The sequence below is a fragment of the Dendropsophus ebraccatus genome, unplaced genomic scaffold (genome assembly GCF_027789765.1).
Source record: "Dendropsophus ebraccatus isolate aDenEbr1 unplaced genomic scaffold, aDenEbr1.pat pat_scaffold_1397_ctg1, whole genome shotgun sequence".
Taxonomy (NCBI): Eukaryota; Metazoa; Chordata; class Amphibia; order Anura; family Hylidae; genus Dendropsophus; species Dendropsophus ebraccatus.
This window is the reverse complement of record NW_027208817.1, coordinates 33206-43457: the sequence shown is the minus strand read 5'-3', so window position 1 is coordinate 43457 and position 10252 is coordinate 33206.

Here is a 10252-nt window from a genome sequence, read left to right as displayed (position 1 = left end):
TAAACTGAGGAAGGAAATGCAGACAAATAGGAAGTCACACCCCGAGAGTTATATAGTAAAAGCATCAGGATCTCCCAGAAGCCCAGAATATTTTAAGGGATTGTTTTTAAAACATATATGCAAGGTACAGGGATTTCTGAATATGTCCTGTTTGAGAGATATAGACTTATTACTTCCCCCTGTGTCTGCATTGGTTTGATAACCTGCTGCCCTTGGTTACACTAAGGTGGTCGGGCATGCTCAGTTCAACTGCAACCTCAAGAAAGTACTGACAGTTGGTATTGTATATGTATACTGTATATGTGATACTGTACATATCTGATTTTAATAACTTTGCTTTTACAGAGAGGACTGTGCTGATCTTGCAGGGGAAAGTGAATTTAGGGGCATGAGCAATATGATCATATGAGGATGGTAAAGGAGACACAAGGGAGATCACAGACTGAAAGGTGAGGAATAAGTTTCCCTTAGAAGAACAGAGTATTTAAGGAGGAGTATGTGGATTTTGTAAGGAGCAGTGTTAGGATGTAAGCGAGGACAGACCTTACGTGACAGCAACAATGTAAGGCCGGGTTCACACTACGTATAACACTGGCCGTTCTGTGACCCAGCCAGCTCACAGTGTGAAGGTCTTTCGTGTTGCACATTGTAGAGGAAGGACGCAAGCTAGATAGCTCTCTAAAGTGGTCTTCTCTGGGCCCTGGCCCTCTGCGAGGTCCCCTACTCTAGTTCAGTCTTAGTCAGGGCCCCGTATGGGTAGGACGCAAGACAGGACACAGCGAAGTTGCAAATTTGCAATAAGCCTAGGAACTCTATCTCGCAGCATGGTTGTCAGCAGGGAACCCTCAGCATTCTGCTCACTCCAGGTAACAAGGTCTGGGCCTTGTGTCACCCCCTAGGACAGCTCAGCCAAATCTAGTGGGCATAAGGTGGTGTGAAGGTGTGGTGTGAAACTAACAAAAGGTCAATACACGGGAACAAGTATTCTTCATCTTCTTCTAAGTATTCTTCTACCTCATCCTCCAACATCCCGGCAGAGCACAGTACTACTTGGGTTGGGGCTCTCATGACATCCTTCTGTCTGCTACTCTGCTTCTTTGAATCACCCAGCACGCTACTCAGTCGGCACGACTGGACTCTACACTGCATTCCTATGGCAGATTCGGTTTCTGTATCGTCAAGTATTTGTCTATGAGTGTTGTCAAGTGTATTATCAAGTGCTTTATGATGAGAAACATCATGATTGTGTAACTTGCTGCAAGCACATACTTTTCTAGTAAAAACAAGCTTATTTATGGTAAAGAGACTCTGTGATCCTTCGCCTCACACCGACACAGTGTATACTACAGCCTTGGGACATTTCCCCTTTCTGTGGGTGGCAGATCCGATAGTCCGGGAGGGTCACTACACCACTCTGCCAATCCGTGATCCGTGAGCGTGCGGCTCCATTGTGTAAACTGACAGGTTCTCTGCGGCCGCTATTCAATGAATAGTGGCCACAGAAAACTGACATGTCAGTTTTTCGTGTGGCCGGATTGAATCCCGGTCGGAGTGTATATTATGTGTATACGCTCTGGCCGGGATTCCATTCATTTCAATAGAATGTGTGTTTTGTATAAATCACGGCCGTTGTTGTAAATTGCAACAACGGCTGTGATTTACACAAAACACATGCTGTGTGAACATAGCCTTATAATGTGAGAAAGAGTAATAGCAAAAAGAGGGGGATAGAATAAATAGTGTGATAGATTTTGGAACAGCAAACCAAGTGGTCACGCTTGGTATTACATGTGGGATTAACAGAAAACCGCAACATAACAGTAAAAGTTCTCACGCTATGATGCAAGGTGACAACCCAAAATATGGAGAGTACATTTGCATGATTTACCAATTAGCAATACTTATTTTCTCCCCAGAACTGACTCCTAATGCCTTCCTTATATAAATGAGTACCCGGTCTGTCTAGATTAGCATTTTTATAGCTGAACTGTGAAGTCTGTGTATTTATGGAGCATTAACTTGGGTCTTTTTTGCCATTCTCACCATTATTAATGCATTTCTCAGATGAAACTGATGGAGTGCAATCATTTGGGGGAAAGAATACAGCGGCATCTATCATGGCTCTCACAATGCATTGGCGGTGATGTTACCAGCTGGAGCGCTACTGTCTTCCCATAGATTGTGTTGTATAATAGAAAGTGTCAGCTTCTAAACTGCAGGCTTGTTCTGGCTCAGTCATGCAAGTCCTCTCCTCCTGACACCAGACACGGTTCTGTTTCTAAGTAATTCCATTTGTATTTGTGCTCTTGTCACATTCCTGAGACAGATACAGACAGGTATTGAGTTTTCCTTCAGCTCCATCTCATTAAATCTGTAAACCTCGGTAAAATGTGATACACAAATAGGCTACTTAATATGGCAGGCGACGGCCATTTTTCAGAGGAAACTCACATTTAAGGTGAACTCAATCAAAGATGTGCCCTATTAATAGGCTGGAGAGATCAGCCATGTCCTTAAGCTAACAGCCTACCTCTAAAGAGTAGCCTAGGACTGGCCCTTTAAAGTGAAAACTATTGCTATAGTTTTCCTTTATTTTTATGAATAGAGACAAAAATCTTCACTGATTCAATTCTTAAAGGGGTTGTTCACCAATTTTTTTTTTCTTTCAAATCAACCGGTGCCATAAAGTGCCAGAGATTTGTAATTCACTTCTATTAAAAAATCTTAAGCCTTCCAGTACTTATCAGCTGCTGTGTGTCCTGCAGGAAGTGGTGTTTTCTTTCCTGTCTGACACAGTGCTCTCTGTTGCCTCCTCTGTCCATGTCAGGAACTGTCCAGAGCAGCAGCAAATCCCCATAGAAAACCTCTCCTGCTTTTCAGACTGGAAATAATATAACTTCCTGTTGGGCATACAGCAGCTGATAAGTACTGGAAGGCTTGAGATTTTTTAATAGAAGTAAATTACAAATCTCTGGCACTTTATGGCAGCAGTTGATGTGAAAGAATTTTTTTTTTAGTGTACAACCCCTTTAAAGTGTAATTATCAGCAGGTTAGACGAATCTATCCTGCTGATATGTCCCTAATGCACAGGAGACACTAAGGAGGAAGGTATGGCTCTTACCTTCCTCCTCTTTGCCCTTCCACTGGAGTTAGTTGTGTGTTCTATAGTCCCTGAGACCATTAGGAGCACTAGGGCAATCATTAGGAGCACTTCCTGCTCCCATAGCACTGATCTGTCCCGCTGCCGGCCTACTCTATTCATTATCATTAGAAAGGGGAAAGCTGGACAGTGGCGTATCGAGGCGTTGGGGTGGGCAGTGCTCCTAACGGGTACCCCAGTGCTCCTTACAGTCTCGCTGGACCATGAAGCACATGACTAACTGCACCAGAATGGCGCTGAGTAGTAGGTAAGAGACATACCTTCCTGGTGATAGTTCTGAGCTGAGCCTGCTCCATATGCAGTAGGTATCAGTCGAGAATTTCAGGTGATACCAACTAACATAGGCCAGGATCAGAGATAAGTCCAACCACAGCCGTTTAAAGTGTACCTGTGATTTCAGAAAACATTCAACAGTTCAAAAGTTTTCATTTGTGGCAGTCTTGGTAGAATCAGTGGAGAGAAGCGCCTGGCTCGCCTGTCACATGGTCACTAAAGATGAGTTACATAGACTTTCTATTGAGCGTGTCTTATGCGAGTGTGAGACAGCTGAGAGAAACAGCATTGACCCTTGGGCTGCTAATTGATGGTTCTAAAGGTCAGTGGGGTCAGCTTATTTTATTACATAGTTACATAGTTAATAAGGTTGAAAAAGTTAAACCTATAAATCTACTGTGTTGATCCAGAGGAAGGCAAAATGTGGGGGGAACATCTAATGAACATGCTTGATCAAAAAGGAAGACCCTTCAAAGTACAGTAGTTTTGTGGCTGGAATTGTTTAAACTCGAAGGGTTCTATTACAGAAGCAGATGAAATCGCCAGGAACCATGCAGAGGGCAGGAGAAGACCGGGAGCGTGTAGAGCTAATCTATGAACAGTTTATTCAATCATTAGCCGTCGGCCATGCATCAGCTGAGGATCTTTGTTATTGCCTGATCATTGTCTCTATTACATGGAGCAATAATCGGCCTGATTTTCGGTCCATGTAATAAGGCCCTAAGAATAGGGGTTAAAAAAAATACTCATCTTGCAATTTCCTTGGTTCCCTGATCTCTACTTCTTGTTCTAATCTTGACAAACAGAAAATTACCACTCAGCCAATCAAAGGTTTAGGGTCCATTTACACAGAAAGATTATCTGCCAATGATTTGAAGCCAAAGCCAGGAATGGATTTGGAAAGAGGAGAAATCTCAGGCTTTCCTTTATGACCTGATCTCTGTTTATAGTCCATTCCTGGCTTTGGCTTCAAATCTTTGGCAGATAATCTGTCAGATAATCTTTCTGTGTAAATGGACCCTAAAACGGGTCACCACTGAGGCCACTGATTGGTTGAATTAGCATTTCCAGTCTGGCAAAACGAGAGCAGAAAGTGGAGGTCAAACTCAGAACAGAGGTGTTGGGGGATCAGGTGAGTAATCCTTTATTAATCTACTTTTCTATGGTGCCTTCACACACACCGGATTCGCAGCGGCTGCGAATGAGAATACATACTTGCAGCGGGATGCGTGTATGTAAGTTAACCCCCGCCAGCTTGAACATACATTACCTGCTCCGTGATTCCGGCGTCCCCGGAGTCTGCTCGTCTCGCCCAGCCAATCAGTGCGCTGCCCCGCCGCTTGGGGGGTTCCCGGCTGGACGTTCCTGCTCAGTCAATCAGTGGCTACCGCGGGGCAGCGCACTGATTGGCTGGGCAAGACGAGCAGACGCCGGGGACGCCGGAATCGTGGAGCAGGTAATGTATGCTCCGGCCGGCGGTGGTTAACTTACATACACGCAGCGGGATCTCAATCCCGCTGCGAGTATGTATTCTCATTGGGATGAACAGGCACTGGATCCGCAGCGTGAAATCCACTGCGGATCCGGTGTGTGTGTGTGTGTGAAGGCACCCTTACAAATATTTTTCTCGTCTGGAAAATTCCTTCAAGAACAGAAAAAAAAACTGAAAAAATGTTCAAAGGAGAAATAGAGAACTCTGTAAGCAATACAGAATTAAATGAAAAACGTAGCGGGAGATTTGATATGAGATGCCGGGACAGGACGTCAACCTAGTTTTAGAATTATGGACATGGAGTTTAGTGCAGATTGTAAAGCAGAAAGATGGGAAGCGGAGGGAGCAGATAACGGGACCCGGCACTAATCACAACTAGTGGATTAGAGAGAGAGTTATCTGCTGTGACAGATGAGAGGAGGCATCTCACCTGTTATACGGAAGAGATCAGAAAGGGAAGACAAGACGGAGGAGAAGACTCAAAACTAAGTCATGTCCTTGGGAATGGGAGGCCTGGGAAGAATTAGGGGTTGGCTATTTTGCAGATATAAGAAATAAGTTTATATTGGGTGTTATTCAGAGACTATACCCCCGAAGCAGACAACAAGGGGTGATGCTGGTAGTAGAACCCTATCCCCTTTTTCCTTCTCCAGATTTTATAATCTCAGATAGTTAGGTAATTCTACCATCTTGTTACCACTATACATCCATCATTATACAGACTTTCCTGCTGGGGTTCCAGTCCAAATCCAATAGCAAACAGACAGACAGAGCTCCCAATAAACACATAAAAAGGGACCCTATTGTACATGGTGTCGGATCTGTCAGCTTGATGTAAGAACCCCCCTCGAAACGAGGAATTGCGGCCCCATCTTTACCCTTTTATTTTAATTATATTTAATATATTTCTGTTATGGTATAATCCTCTCTGCTGCTTTCCCTCCTCCCCTGATTTTTCTTTCACATGGATTTACCAGTCCAGATGTTTCTGTTGTTGGGCAGAGTTGGAACATCTGGATCACTGGGGGGGAGCAGATTTGGGAAGCAACCTGGCTCATAATTGGATGAAGCCTCTGTATGAGCGGGAGAATGAGTTGTCTATATATTGTCATGTTTCAGTCTAAAGTCTGTCAGTATACTAGAGGAAGAAAGAAGCACCCTGCCTCCCTCCCCTATTGGTTCATCTTTAATTGACTGTCAGGGTAGCTTCACACGTACCGTATCGCAGTGGATTTTCTGCTGCAGATCCGCAGCAGATTTGATTAAATGAATGAACACAGCATCAAATCCGCAGTGTAAAATCTGCTGCGGATTTGATGGTGCAGATTTGATACTGTGTTCATTCATTTAGTCAAATCTGCTGAGGATCTGCAGCAAAAAATCCACTGCGATACGGTACGTGTGAAGCTACCCAAGATATTTTATAGTGGGGGGATAGTCGCTCGGCTTAGGCTGGATAGACTTTGTTTTAATGGACAGTTTGGCCTTAGAACTGATATACTTTGAGAGCTAAATTTTATGATATTATTGCGAAACTGTAATTATTTATGTTTACCGCCATTGTAAATGCCGCAGCCTTTATTGTTCTGTAAATGGTGTCTGGTGTTTTATTGAGATTCGCGCAATTTAAAAATTGCCAGTACAGTATAATATTCAGTAATTTATTCATTATAATCTCAGCTCATTCTTGTACTAGGAGTCCAGTGGGAGGGCCCAATCAATGATTGATAGCTATCTCTGTTGGGGAAGCCTTAGGGTCCATTTACACAGAAAGATTATCTGACAGATTATCTGCCAAAGATTTGAAGCCAAAGCCAGGAATGGATTTAAAAAGAGGAGAAATCTCAGGCTTTCCCTTATGACTTAATCTCTGTTTATAGTCTATTCCTGGCTTTGGCTTCAAATCTTTGGCAGATAATCTGTCAGATAATCTTTCTGTGGGTCCTTCCCTTAGGGTCCTTCCCTTAGGGTCCTATTACACGGGCTGATTGGGGCCTGATAATACCTGTAAACGAGCGCCGATCTGCTAAATCGTCCCTCATTTACTGGGCCTATTACATGGTCCGATAATCATTTAACAAGGGCTGCATGGACATCGTTACAGTCACTGATTAAGACCACCTACAGTACTGGACTCCTAAGATTAGAATGAGCAGAGATTTCAACAAATAAAAAACTATTAATAATAATATAAAATATGATGCTGGCACCATCCACAATGTCATAGAGGTATGATAGTACCACCTTTGACATCTGGCACCTGAGATTCATGCCCCATCCCTCACTGCTCTACTGGGTGTAACACCATTTATTACATAGATAGGTATTTGATTTATTCTGCTCTTTTCCATTAGATATCTTTGAGCCTTGCCTCAAATTATATGATCCCTTTGTGCTGCTGTTTCCCTCACAACAACAGCCAAAGTGCCTTTATTGTCAATGCAATAAGTGACTTTCATAAGTAGACGCCAGCAGTGTGCCTCTTATAAAAAAAAAAGTACCTGCAAAGTATCCCCCCCCCCCCAAAAAAACAAAAAACAAAAAAAAAACATTTTTCAGCAGACTGGTAATATTAGTTACAACAAAGTTTTTGTGTAAGTTGCTCTGGAAAAATTTTGTCCAGATAAGCAGCTCCAGTGAAGAGTCCAGATAAGCTGCTTCAGTAAAGTGTCCAGATAAGCTGCTCAAGCAGTGTCCATATGAGCTGCTTCAGTACAGTGCCCAGGTAAGCAGCTCCAGCAGTGTCCAGATAAGCAGCTCCATTAAAAGTGTAAATAAGCAGCTAAAATAAAAAAATCCAGATAAGCTACTCAAGCAAAATGTCCAGATAAGGTTGGCTTTACATATAGTTGGCATTCTGGCATCCTTCTTTTGATGACAACTGATGCAACAATTAATGGCAAAAATGCATAAGTTGCCATTAGGTGTTCTATCCCTTGTACCAAACTACGTTCCTTGTACCAGTAAGTAGTCAGCGACTGTGGCACTACCATGGACTGAAGAGGGGCGATATATATATTCCTTAACTAATGATTGTATCCTGTACAATGTGAAAGCTGTTCTTATAATTGTCTTTTTACTTGCAGTAAATCTGCATCTCTATGATTTCCTATAGCAGTGAGATCAGCACGCTGGGTCCTCGCAGCCCCCCGGGGAGGATATTGATGAATGGAAAACAAAAATATGAAGTCATTAGAATTTATTTCCCCTTTTCATCCCATCCGCAGCCTGATTTATGCATTTTCTATTCTTGTGAAAATTCCAGGATCTCACTAGGTAAATACTCATCTATTTAATGGCATTTTATAGGTTGGAAAATGAGGGTTTAATAATTCATTTTTATGGGAGTTTGGAATAACTGTGTATTATGTTCTTCCTATTTACGTCTTCACGTCTGTGATTACTGTGCTTGAAGTACAATTTGCTCTGCAACGGAGCGGAACAGTCATGGCGGGGCCACGCCGGGGCAAATTCAACCTGCGCTTAAAGGAAAACTCAATTTTCAAACAACAGTTTGCAGTATCCCGCGGTTAAAAGACATCAGCAGCAACTTTGTATATACTTTGCTTTACATTTCTTGCACTGTTGCTGAATTACATCAGGTTTTCCTCTTATTCACATGAAAAGTTACATCCAGAATCATGTTTAATACACAGAGCTAAGTTGTGAGGTCACATGTCAGAGGGGAGGAGCTAAGGAACATGTCACCAGCAGCATAAAGCTGTGAGGTCACATGTCTGATGGTGGGGTGGAGCGAGGCCAATAGTGGCCAATAGAATTAGATTTGTTTCACAGAGCGAAGCTGTCAGGTCACATGTCGTATGGTGGGGTGCAGTTAAACAATATGTTGCAACCAGCAGAATTTTGAATTTAGCTCCTGGTGTGAATAAGTAAAAACAAGTCAAAATTGTTACAAAAATAGCAAAAAGTTTACAGAACTTTTTCTTCGATATAGACTAAGGACTAAAAGTGGAACTAACCTTTAAAGGGGATAATAATAACATTTATTTGTTTAGCGTCAACAGATTCTGCAAGGGATGTACCTGACTGTGTCCCACTAACCAGCATAGTGTCCTGTTAAGGTTTTATTACCAGTGTGATGTCACAAGGGTACCTATGTCACAGTGCGATGTCACAGGGTATCTATGGTGTCGTAGAAGGAGTGAAGTTGAAATTCCAAAATGGCAGCCATGTAGCCTATTGTTGCCCTTTAAGTGGAAGTGCTTGATTATACTTAAAAAGAATCTGTCAGCTCTATATCATACTCAGAGCTAAAGTGTCAAGAATGGGGTGGTTGAGACACAACATGCATGCCTCCTCCCTCCCCCACCCCTTTCAGCATGACTGAATGATGTAGAGAGCTCAGTGCTGGAGTCTGATCCCCGTACCACAATCATGCAAGGTAGGGAGGGTGGGGGAAGGAGGAGGCATGCATGCTGTGCCTCAGCAATGTTTTTTTGACGCTTCCTGAAATTTTCCTTTTTAACTTACTACAGAGGAAGCGCAAAACTTGCTTCATTTACAGTTTTATTAACTCTTTAGCCTCATGTAATAGCTAGGTCTAATAGCTTCTAGCCAAATGATTGCCTGCCCAAAGCTATCTCATCTATCTCCCCCACCACCACAAGTAACACCAACAGGTGTCTATATAAATGTTATCTATTCCACTGCCTGTATAGCCCCAACATTGCTGTACATAGACTGTAAGTATAAGGCTGAGTTCACTTTTTTTCATTCGTTTTATGTCGACCACGTTTTGGTGTACGCTAAAAGGCTGGATTCACACTACGTATATTTGAGGCTGTATTTTTGAGGCTGTATAGCAACCAAAACAAGGAGTGGATTAAAAACACAGAAAGGCTATGTTCACATAATGATGTAATTGAGTGGATAGCCGCCATTTAATGGCAAATATTTGCTGTTATTTTAAAACAACGGCTGTTGTATTGAAATAATGGAAGTTATTTACCGTTATATGGCGGCCATACACTCAATTTCACCATTGTGTGGACAGAGCTTTTCTGTGTTTTCAATCCACTCCTGGTTTTGGTTGCTATGAGGACCTGACATGAGGACCAAATACAGCCTCAAATATACATAGTGTGAACCCAGCCAAAAAAGGGATGTTTTGATCTGGGTTTTTTTTATTTTTGTTTTTGCATAAAACAAAGAAAACAGACTGCAAAAACGCAGTGTGACCCCAGACTAAGGGTAAAATAGCTAAATATCCCAACAGTGCCATCAGATATCATCAGGTATATAGTACATAGCTGTTATATGGATTCTGAATGGCATGATATTGGGGTCTACAGTATATATAGCTGTT